Source organism: Bubalus kerabau, chromosome 8 (genome assembly GCF_029407905.1).
Source record: "Bubalus kerabau isolate K-KA32 ecotype Philippines breed swamp buffalo chromosome 8, PCC_UOA_SB_1v2, whole genome shotgun sequence".
NCBI classification, from domain to species: domain Eukaryota; kingdom Metazoa; phylum Chordata; class Mammalia; order Artiodactyla; family Bovidae; genus Bubalus; species Bubalus kerabau.
This window is the reverse complement of record NC_073631.1, coordinates 18,028,958-18,041,442: the sequence shown is the minus strand read 5'-3', so window position 1 is coordinate 18,041,442 and position 12,485 is coordinate 18,028,958. Positions and strand designations below refer to the sequence as shown.

At 43.7% G+C, this 12,485-nt stretch overlaps 1 long non-coding RNA gene across 1 annotated transcript in view; it reads left to right on the top strand.

Annotated features, from left to right (window-relative positions):
• The first annotated feature begins 221 nt into the window (after positions 1-221).
• Positions 222-12,485, top strand: part of LOC129658932 (uncharacterized) — a 52,087-nt gene continuing 39,823 nt past the window's right edge. Inside the window, exon 1 of the long non-coding RNA XR_008717599.1 lies at positions 222-350. This is a non-coding gene — a long non-coding RNA (uncharacterized LOC129658932). The remainder of the gene's footprint in view (positions 351-12,485) is intronic.

Sequence of the window (12,485 nt, the reverse complement as noted above, 5' to 3'; positions counted from 1 at the left end):
AGCAGCAGCCCTTTTGCTGCGGTGACAGGCTCTCCAAGACCCCATAGGCTTATATCTTGAGGTGGCCATTTCGTTCATTGAGGTGACCTGCCTGGCTCGTCTGGGCATTTACATCTGGGATCTTCCCCTAGAATTTCAAGAAAGGTGTGATCTCCAAATGTCCACTGCAGCAGAGGAATGGCTAAGGAATGAGAGAATCTCCCCTGCCTTTCAATTAGTAGATGGTGAGCCACCGGAGTGACCTGAGGAAGGGAAGATTAAGAAGATTAAGTAAACCACAGAAGCAGATGAAATTACCATGGATTGAGGAGTGGCCAGGAGGGAAGGAAGAGCATGGTGAGGATAGAGGGGTAAGTGATCTTTTCTTTAAAGGGCCACAGAGCAGATCTTTTTGGCTTGGCTGGCCAGATGACCTCTGTCACGACTCTTCAACTATTCTGTTGTTCAGCACAAAAGCAGCTTTGGATAATATATAAACAAATAAGCATGGCTATATTCCAGTCAGATTTTATTCACAAAGATAGGCTTTCTGTGGCCCACAGCTTGCCCAGATGACGTACACTGGGTCAGGGATAGGACATTAGGTTGAGAGGAAAGCCGACAGGTCTGTAGACAAGGGGAGGGGTTGGTAGAGAGGAGACATTGAAGGTAAAGAAAAACAGGAGAATGATAGATGAGGCCACTTCCAGAGGGAACAGGAGGGAGACAGGGCAAGGCGCTCAGTGGGGGTGAGGGGAGGAAGACCATGCCAACCAAGGCAAGAGCTGAGCAGAGCTGGAGAACGAGTTTGCAGTGTGTGAGTAAAAGGAAGTCAGATATTGCTCCTTTTGCTGCTGGTGCCAGTTTTGTGGATAAAGTAGGAATGAAGCAATCAACTGAGAGTCATTGAGAAGTTGGGATGAAGACGCTGGAACAACAGAAAGTTGGCAAACCATGCTGAGGGCTCAGCTGAGCTTGGAAGCCAGAAGTAAATGTGTTGTCGCATTGTTGCCATTCTGCATGGCAGCAGCAACGCCAGAGTTTCGAGTCAGAGAATGTAGATGGTGAATTTTGAGATAGTAATTCAGAACACATGGGTCTCGGCTGAGTAGTTGTAGCTGAGGCCAAGAGGGTCCTGCAAGATGGGAAGGAGAGAACAGATCAAGGAATTAAAGGGGTTTTGTGAACAGATCTAGAGGGTGAAGATTGTTGTTCAGGCAGTAAGTTGTGTCTGACCTTTTGTGACCCCATGGACTGTAGCATGCCAGGCTTCCCTGTCCTTCACTATCTCCTGGAGTTTGCTCAAATTCATGTCCATTGAGTCAATGATGCCATCCAATCATCTCATCCTCTGTCACCCACTTCTCCTGCCATCAATCTTTCCCAGCATCAGGGTCTTTCCCAGTGAGTCAGCTCTTCACATCAGGTGGCCAAAGTATTGGCACTTTAGTTTTAGCATCAGTCCTTCCAATGAATATTCAGGATTGATTTCTTTTAGAATTGACTGGTTTGATCTCCTTGCTGTCCAAGGGACTCTCAAGAGTCTTCTCCAACACCACAGTTTGAAAGCATCAATTCTTCAGCACTCAGCCTTCTTTATGGTCCAACTCTCACATCCATAGATGACTACTGGAAAAAACGTAACTTTGACTAGACAGACCTTTGTCAGCAAAGTGATAGCTCTGTTGTTTAACACACTGTCTTAACTTTTCATAACTTTTCTTCCAAAAGAAAAGATAAGTGTAAAGATGGAGAGCAGAAAATATATAGGAAGTGATTTGAGAACAAATGATTGGGGTTTAGAATTTCTGTGTTGGGGCATTTCTGGGATATTAAAATCCAGGTCAGGCTCCTTTATTAGGGGGTTGAAATGCAGTGCAGCAAAGGACAGTCAGTATCGGGAAGTAAAGTTGTTCACTAGCTATCTTCACAGAGGCTGAGATCTCTCAGGGTTTGGAATGAAGGGGCTTTCACTCAGAGATGGAGAGCGACCTGAAGGCAGCGGATGGCAGCAATGAGGAGGAGTGGAGGACATGTGTCTGTCTGGCACAGGCATTCACCAGAGGTGGGAGCAATAAACTCCTTCTAGGCTCGCAGGCGCCTGCTTTAGCCCTGTGGGGTCAGCACTTTCCATTCCCAAGGAGACCAGTTCATCACTATCTCTACATAAGCCGGTTGGGGCCTGTTCAAGATGTGGAGGAGGAGTGTGTTGCTCACAGGGTTAGCCTTTCCTTACAAGTCCCTGCAAGCCCCACTGTGAGCTTTCTCTCAAACTTCTGTGATGTAGTCCTGTCAATAGAGAATATGTGGGACTTCCCTGGTGGTCCAGTGGTTAAGAATCCACCTTGCAACAATGCAGGGGGCGCAAGTTCAATCCCTGGTTGGGGAACTAAGATCCCGCATTCCTCAGAGCAGCTAAGCCTACGAGTCACAACCAGAGAGTCAGTATGGCAGTAAGGAAAGATCCCAAGACACAACCCAGCCAAATAAACAAGTAAATAAATATTTGTAAAAACTAGAGAATATGTCGACTTTCCCAGCCTGCCTGCTTCTTTTGGCCTGTCTCTGATTCTATTCAAGCTGCAGCTCCAGCCGATAATGGATGTCCGCTCCCCTTTCACCAGCAGGTGGACAGGAGATTAGAATATCTCTGCAAATGTTCCAGGGAGAGGAGCCGGGAGTCTTCTTAAATGACAGCCCCCCAGCCCCACCCCCATAGGGGCTGTATGACTGGCGCTGTGGCAGAATCCATGTGGAATCACAGGTCAGGGAGGGTTCAAGTTGTGGACAGTTAGTGAGCACTCTTCTTCAAGTTCCACCCTGAGACGGGCCTCGGACCAGGACTCTCCAGGTGGAAGATTCTGAGGAGCCTCCGAAGAGAACTAGAATAATGGGCTTAGTGAAAGAAAGCCATACACATGCAGCCTATTTAAACTGCACACAGTAGAGTTTGCACCACATTGTCAACCACTCTGTTTAATAACCTGCGCTTATCCCCTCTCCCCCTGTTTTCTCCCAGAAACTGAAGCTTTGCTTTTGGCACCAAGTATGAGCTGGCCCTTTGAGTTTAGAGAGAGGGACAGATCACACAGGAATTAAGTCAGAAGATGCCAGCCCCAGGGCTGGGCCATGTCCTCATCTCTGGAGCCTTAGGAATGGAAGCTGAGTCCATATGCTTCCTCAGCTGTTGTGTCTGTGATCTTCCCTGTCAGCTGTTTAAAGAACAGCTGAGAAAGGAGGCCTGCATGCTTCTGGGCTCCCTCTGCATGTTTCAAGCATGAGTCAGACCCAGAGGCTAGCGTTTGTCCCCTCAGTTGAGAACTGCAGCCCATATCTCTCCAGATAAGCATCTCTGAAAACAGCCAGTGCCAGGCAGATGTAAGGATCAGAGAATGCCAAGCCTTAATTCTGGGGAGTGGGGCATCCTGGCCCATACCCTGAGGAGACAGCTTTCAGCCTTCAGGTAAGATAAAAAGAAGGGAAAAAAATTCACCCCTGGTTCTCACACTAGAGAGAAGAATCAATCCTTATGGAGTAACATTTTACAATTTTTGGTTTGTGTTAACAAGTCTGAAACCTATCCAGCCAACTTAGCTCATTTTACTGGCAAAGTGTTTTATTTTAATTCTTATTTTTATTTATTTATGTATTTATTTTTGGCTGCATCGGGTCCTGGTTGTGGCACACAGCATTCTCGTTCCCTGACCAGGGATCAAACCGGCATTCCCCATGTTGGAAGGTGTACTGTCAACCACCAGGCCATTAGGGAAGTCCTGCAAGATCTTTTCTAACATGTCACCTAAGCCAGTGCACAGTCATTTAGTAACCTTTATATAGATGCGATGATATACTGGGTCAAGAGAACAGGACACACTGCTAAGGATTTGTTTGATTCTCATTTAGTAATGCCTGTTCTTTGCAATGTGGTGGGGAAATGGCACTGGTTTGGTTTTCAACCCAAAGCAGTGATTTAAAAATTGTACACAGGAATCACCTGGAATTCTTAAAAAAAATTCTGACTCCCAGGCCTCATTGCAGAAAAATCACATCAGAATCCATGGAGGTGGGAACCAGGAGTCAGGAGTCATAGATTTCCCAGGGGATTGCCATGAACAGCCATGTCAGAGACCACCCACCCCCTGAAGAATCACATTTACTCATGTGATTGTCCTCTGTCTATGGAATTCTCCAGGCAAAAATACTTGAATGGGTAGCCATTCCCTTCTCCAGGGATCTTCCTGGCCCAGGGATTGAACCAGAGTCTCCTGCATTGCAGGCAGATTCTTTACTGTCTGAGCCACCAGGGAAGCCCAAGTGACCACAAGTGTCTCTATTAATTCAGTTCATCTTGTATTTGTTGCCGTTTTGACTTGGCACTCTGAGGGTTGATTTGATTATCTTGAGGATATTTCTGGATCCTAATAAAGTCATAATCACTTGGCAGCAGCAGGGATAAGAGCCAGGTGGAAAGAAGAGGTCTCATGAACCACAGGGGAAATTTTCTCAGTCATGAAACCCGAAGGCATGCAGAGCATCTCTCCAGGTTAGAGGTACTGAGCTCTGAGTCTGGACAGCTGGACATAGCAGCAGAAGTAGTGGATCTGGGGTAAGTGGGGAGTATACCAGAGAGATTTTCTGGAATAATTTCTCTCTGCAACTGGAGAGAAAGCTTATAAGCCAATTTATAAGCCAGGTGTAGTAGGATACGAGGGTGGACTTGCTCTGTTTAAAGAATCAGGAACACAGTGTACAGACTCTCAAAGTCTTTAAGTCTCTAAGGTGATGATTCTCAGAATGATTTCTTTTTTTTTTTTAGTTGAGAGTTTCGATAATTATTATTTTGTCAAGAAAATAACCACATTCCTTTATCAAATATGTGTTCAGTGCCTTTTCTGTGCTAGGCACACCATTTGTTACTAGAGACACAAAGATAAAATAGAACATAGTATATGTCTGTGCAAATCAATGTCCCAGATGGGGAAAAGGGTGCATAAATCAAACCCTTTTAAATAAAAGGGTAGCAAAAAAATTATGCTAGATTCGGACACAGTTCTGTGAGTCTGATGTTAACCCTAATGGCATCAACCCTCATTGATTTCATTTTCCTTCTTCCGTTGCTATATCCTGGACTCTGTATTTTTTGCATATAATGTAAATTAAATACTCTATTGGTTTGTACTGCTATTTTCACGAGAAGGTAGGATTCTTAGCAGGGGAGGCCGGACACTTTGGGATCCTAAACTTAAGAGCAAAGAGCAACTTCTCTGAAGTCTGGTGTGTTACTGAACCAGAGAGAATTCTATACAGAGGTTAAGGTAGGCAGAGGTGCTCCAGTAACTGTTTCTTTTGAAATCTTTTCAGGTTTTCAGCCATGTTGACTGTTTCTACCATACTAAAATTGAGTGAAAATATTTGCTTGACCCGCATCTCTGCTCCCAGTGATAATTATTCAATGTTCTGTCACATCTTCTTTCCTAAATTTGTTGTTCAGTCGCTAAGTTGTGTCTGACTCTTGCAACCCTGTGGACTGTAGCCTGCCAGGCTCCTCTGTCTGTGGGATTTCTCAGGCAGGAATACTGGAGTGGGTCACCATTTCACCTCCAGGGGATCTTCCCGACCCAGGGATTGAACCAGCATATCCTGCATTGGCAAGTGGAATTTTTACCCCTGAGCCACCAGGGAATCTGAATCACTGAATAGTGGTCTCCAGTCTTTTAAATATCTTTGGCCTCTCCCCTCAATGCATTTATTTGCAGTCTCCATGTGAATTCTTGGGCCTCTTCCCTTTTCCTCATTTCCTGACCCCTCCTTACCAATGTCTCATCATCTCTTTGCTGGTTTATTACAAATTTTCCCAGCAGGCTCTCTCAGGCACCATTGTAGAGGGTGCTGAGCTGAACTGTAACATGCTTATTAGAACAATACTTTATACAAGAAATCAAAACTGTTGCTTTTATAATATCCAGCAAAACTGAGGCAAAAAAAAATAAAAGGGTAGCAAAAAAAAAGCTGATGAGAAGGGAATGATCTAGGCAGAAGGGAGAAGGTACTAAGACATAAAGGGATATAGATGCTCAAAACCAGCATGACCAATGATGTAGTCTGGTGGGTCAGTGATATTTATCAAGCTGATTCAGGGCTGAAAGAGGGTGGCAGATTTGCTAAACAATTACACAGAAACCAGACAGACTCAGGGAGCCCAAAGGTGAAATTAGATTATCCAACACAAGACACTGAGCAAGGCCAGCTGCTTGTACACAGTGTTTGTATTTGGAATAAATAAGCTGCAACTGTTATTCCTTCCTCCCAGGCTTCCAGCCTAGGGGTGGAGTCGGGATGAAAGGAACACAACAGTTTAAACGTCCACGTTCTGGTTTACATGATTCAAAACAGGAAGAGTTTGATTTATTTCTGGGATGGCTCAGTGGCCTATTCCTCCTGATCTTATCCATGTAGAGTTTGTACATTGAGACCACCTCCTGCCCGGTCTCTAATGGCAGAAACATTAGCATTATCCTGCGCCTCCCTGATATGTTAGACAGCAAGTCTACACGACTGCCTTCCCTTAAAAAAAAAAAAAAAAAAAAAATTATTTATTTTTGGTGGTGCTGGGTCTTCATTCTTGCATGGGCTTTTCTCTAGTTGTGGAGATTGGGGACCACTCACTCTTCATTGTGGTGCAGGGACTCCTCACTGCAGTGGCTTCTCCTGTTGCAGAGCACAGGCTCTAGGCACTCGGGCTCCAGTAGTTACAACTCGCAGGCTCTGGAGTGCAGGCTCAGTAGCTATGGTGCCAGGCTTAGTTGCTCCGTGGCATGTGGGATCTTCCCCCACCAGAGATCAAACAGGTGTCCCTTGCATTGCAAAGTGGATTCTTAACCACTGGACCACTAGGGAAACCCCTGCCTTCCCTCTTCTACGCAGCACGTGCTCCAGTCCCTCCACCCTGCGGTCCACTGGAATGGCTGCCGGAGTCCCGCTTCCAGCCAGCACACCTGGTCCTGCCACCTCCTGCTTCAGAACCTGTGCTCCCCTGTCATCTCCAGGGTGATGTGTACCACTCTCAGCCTTGCTTCCTGGAGCCTCTGATGGCTGTCTGACCCCATCGCTTGTGCTTCCACCACTTATCTCCACAAACTGGAGCTCTAGTAGATGACTTTTTCCAGAAGCTACCAGGACTTTCCATGCTGCACTGTCATTGTTCATGCTTGGAATGTCTCGCCCTTCTATTTTCTGACTAAGAGATGGGTAGTTTCTCAGGCACAGTACAATGCTTCCCAAGTGTGGCTGGTCATGCAGATCATCTCAGGATTGCTTTTAATATTAACCGCCCCTGCCTCCCACACACACACACGTTGGAATGCTGGGCCATGCTTCAGAGCTGCGGATTCCTAAAATATGAAAACGTATTTAAGTTTTTCTAAAGATGAGAACCATCAAGGATATAGTATCATTATTTATAATCTTTGGATTTGAAGGCCATTTTTTGCCTCGCCTAAAACTGATATGCATTCGTATTTTTGAGTGACAACGGCTAGTAATAGTAAAAAATATCTATATTTATAAGCAGTTCAGTATGTATTGAAATCTTCCCCATGTCACCCTAAGCCCTCTGAAGTCAGAATTGTGAGAGACCGTGGAGGGGAGGGGGAAGCTTTTGACCTGGGTCCTCCTTTCTGGTGAGATGACCCTGGCAGCCCCTGGTCTCCCCAGCCTCAGGCAGAATGCCCAGTTCTATATGTCAATGCAAGGCTCTTCTCTTGTTTTATTTATTTACTCCCTGTTTTTCTGTAACTTTTTTTGATCTAAACATTCTAAAGTATTTAATGTCTGTTTTTTGTATGCATTCTGACATGATATGGTGGCTTCCCTGGTGGCTCAAACGGTAAAGCGTCTGCCTGCAATGCAGGAGACCTGGGTTCAATCCCTGGGTCAGAAAGATCCCTTGGAGAAGGAAATGGCACCCCACTCCAGTACTCTTGCCTGGAAAATCCCAAGGACAGAGGAGCCTGGTAGGCTACAGTCCATGGGGTCACAAAGAGTTGGACATGACTGAGCAATTTCATTTTCTTTCTTTACATGATATGTATTGTTTGTGGGCAAAAGTTTGACTTATGTAAGTTTATTCAAATGTTACTGTTATCTGTCTCATCTTGTTTCTTATGCCTGGATTGCCATTTTGGAGGGAATGGGAAATCCTGTAGCCCTGCAATGGACATTTATCACATTTTTAATGAAATACCCACCACATGCTACTCTAATAAGGAAGGAGGCAGTTAGATAATGTGGCTAAGAGTGCTGGCTCTGGGTTTTGAATGCCAGTGTTCAAATCCTAGCTTCTTCACTTATTAGCTTCATGGTCTTTTGGCATGTTATTTCCCCAAATGCAGGAACCTTGAACTTCCAGTGAACTCCACCTTGAACTTCCAGTGAACTCCACCTTGAATTTAGTAGATTACTAAATCTCTCTGGATTTGAACTCTACCAGTGAACTTCCTTGAACTCCACCTTTAGTAGATTACTAAATCTCTCTGCCTTTTAGTTTTATCATTGTAAAGTGGGGACACTTTAGCACACCTCAGAAGCTGTTGTGAGGGTTACATGTGATAAGCATATCTATCTAGGCTGTTCCTCTTACTGGAGAAAAGTCACACTACAGATTGTACCGCAAATGTTGATAATTTCCACTCCCTCATGGATCCTCAGTGGTGCTCAGAGACCCCCTTAATTATAGTTAAATCCTCTTCAGCAGCTTCTTCCTAGGTTTCCTAGGTTCTCAAACCCCTTTATCCCCAGCAGGTTCACATTTACCGGCCTTGCCTCTTATTTATTTATTTATTTTTATTGGAGGATGATTGCTTTACAATGTTGTGTTGATTTCGGTCTCTTATTGTTTAAAGCTTATGTCCTCCACCTACACTGGAAGTTCAAGGTTCCTGCACTTGGGGAAATAACATGCCGAAAGGGGCTCAGGCAATAAGGAAGTAAACAAACCATATAGAAAATGTTTTTATCTAACTAGAAATGCTTTGTTTGACAACAACATAAAAGGGAATCTTTCATTTGGGTGAAAGGGGAAGCCTTTCTGCAGAGGTGACATTGAAGCTGAGACAAGGCTGCCATGTGAAGATCAACAAGCAACAAGACCTAGACAGAAAGACCAACCTGTGCAGACACCCTGGGGGGAAAAGGAGCTGAAAGTGGGTGAGGAACAGAAGGTCAGCCAGCAACACTGAAATCCAGGAAGTAAGGACGAAGATAGGAGGGGATCAGACCAGACCAGGCAGTTCAGTGGAGCTTACTGTGATGAAAGAAGTGTTCTACATCTGTGCTGTATACTGTGGCAACCACTAGCTGCCTGTGGCTATTAAATTTAAGATAATGCAGATTACATAAAACCTAAAATTCAGCTTTTCAGTCACACTAGTCACATGTGGTTTCATGAATATAGTGAGTGTTAGTTGCTCAGTCATGTCCGACTCTTTGCAACCCCGTGGACTGTGGCCCACCAGGCTCCTCTGCCCATGGAATTCTCCAGGTAAGAATACTGGAATGGTTTGTCATTCCCTTCTCCAGCGGCTCTTCCTGACCCAGGGATTGAACCTGGTCTCCTGCATTCCTGTCTGAGCCACCAGGGATGGATACAAATATACGCAAAAATTATTAACAAAATATTAAAGAATTTTTTTTCCTATTACTAGCATTTCAAATGCTCCCTATAACCCTACCATTGAAATGTGTCCAACAAACACATTTTTCAAGAAATGGGACTTCTAGTCCTTGTATCTGCAGCAAGGTGGTGAAGGTGAAGTCACTCAGTCATGTCTGACTCTTTGCGACCCCACAGACTGTAGCCTACCAGGCTCTTCCATTCATGGGATTTTCCAGGCAAAAGTACTGGAGTGGGTTGCCATTTCTTACTCTAGGGGATCTTCCTGACCCAGGGATTGAACCACTGTCTCCTACAGCTCCTGCATTGGCAGGCAGATTCTTTACCACTGAGCTACCTGGGAAGCCCATTTATGGTCAGAGTTTTGATTAAAGGTCCTTGGCCCTGTCTGCCACCTGAATCACTAGGAAACATGGACATCTGGGCCGTCTAGGCCTAGGCCTTAGGCATATGAACCTCTATTTTTATTAACTTTTTATTGAAGTGAACATACCATGTCATAAACGTGAATTTTTATGAACTGACCAAACTTGGGTAACCAGCACTCGGATCAAGAAGCAGATTATCACCAGCAGCTCAAGGGAGCCGTTTGTACCTCAGCCAAAGTTATTACAGTCCAGCCAAAGTTGTCAATATCCTGACTAACATATGGAATTATTTTGCTTTTGGAATTAAAAAAAAAAACAAACTAAATACATACTCTTGTGTTTAGCTTCTCTCCCTCAGTGCTGTGTGAGAGTCATCCATATTGCTGCAGATAGTTCTGATTCATTCATTCTCAGTCTTGTATAGTATTTCATTCTGTGAATAAACCTCAGTTTATCCATTTTACTATTGATGAGCACCTAACTAGTTAACAACTGGTATTTGATATCTCTTATATTTGAGACAAGAGTTTGAGCAAGCTCCAGGAGATGGTGAAGGACAGGGAAGCCTGGCATGCTGCAGTCCACAGAGTCACGAAGAGGCAAATACGACTGAGCAACAAAACAGCAACAATTGAGATCTATTAAACTTAAGAACTTCTATTCAACAAAAGTCACCATTAAGAGAATGAGATGTAAAGAAAAATATTCTCCATACACACACACACAGAAAACAAATGTGTACCCTGAATATAATATATATACATGCATAATACATATGAATTAGTAGAAAGCCAACTCGAAAAAATACTTGACAAATCTCAAAAGAAAATACACAAATAACCAATAAACACATGCTCAACTTCATGAGTGGTTCAGGATGTGGAAATTAAAATAATCACTGAAATGGTTAAACTATAAAGGACAGAGTATCAAGTGGTGGTGAGGATACAGGACAGTTTGATTCTCACATACTGTTCACGTGAGTGTCGATTTGTACAACCATTTTAGGAACTCTTTGGGATCCCTGGTGGCTCAGCTGGTAGAGAATCTGCCTGCAATGTGGGAGACTTGGGTTCAATTCCTGGGTAAGGAAGATCCCCTGGAGAAGAAAATGGAAATCCACTCCAGTGCTCTTGCCTGGGAAATCCCATGGACGGAGGAGCCTGGTGAGCTACAGTCCATGGGGTCACTAAGAGTCAGGCACAACTGAGCAACTAACACTTTACTTGGTAGATCTACAAATGATTTAGCAATTCTGTTCTCCAATGATTTAGCAACTCTAGCCTCAGATTACTCTACAGAGATGGATAAATATGTGCTCCCAAAGACAAGTATAAGATGTTCTTAGCAGCACATTTGTTATGGCCCCAAACAAGCATCTTTGTGTTTAAAATAACCTACAGGTAGATTTTGAGAGCTCATTAAGGCTGAGAACCATAGCAATATCCAATGCACTTTTGATAGAATTTTCATTTTCATATGCTGACTTAGTAGGAAAATTATAAGACATTACCTTTATCTTTTGCAAGGGATAAGCTGAAATGATGGAAATGGCTAAAAATAATTTATAAATTTATAATTTATATTATATATTATATTATTTATAATTATAAAATATTGTTTTGGTTGTTTGTTAAAATACTAAATGCTTGATGGATTTTTTTCTTATGTGGTAGAATCTTTAAGAAACCTTTGACCCTGATAGTGGAATCAACTATGGGAAGGGGTTAAAGTCAGGAAAAAGTAATAATAATTCTTTAGTAACAAGTCTGTACTCTAATGGGCTTCCCAGGAGGCACTAGTGGTAAAGAACCTGCCTGCCAATGCAGGGGACAGAAGAGACGTGGGTTTGATCCCAGGGTCAGCAGGATCGCCTGAAAGAGGGCATGGCAACCCACTCCAGTATTCTTGCCTTCAGAATTCCATGTAGAGAGGAGCCTGGTGGGCTTCTGTTCATAGGGTCTCGAAGAGTCGAACATGACTGAAGTAACTGAGCATTCATGCACACTTTTTTTTTTAATTAAAAAAATCTTTTTTTAATTAAAATATAGTTGACATAATATTGTGTTAGTGTCAGGTGTACAGCAAAGTGATTCAGTCAGATATATATATGTATATTTGATATAACACATGATATATTTTCCAAGTATTCTCAGTATAGTTTGGAGAGATGAAGAGACTGGAGGGTCTCTTTCATACAGCTTAGCCCTCACTTGTATCTTGAGATAAAAAAGGAGGCTGGAAACTATTTCCCCTCCCAGGGGAAGCTACCTGTTCTTTGGACATCACCAGGGCAACCATCTTTTCAGGTAAGTCTCTCACTAGAGAGGCCCCAAGTGGGAGCCAGGCTCTCTACTGGGTGACTGTGTATGCAGGTGTGCTGAGTCGTAACCAACTCTTTGAGACTTGATGGACTGTAGCCCACCAGGCTCCTCTGTGCATGGGATTTCCCAGGCAAGAATACTGGA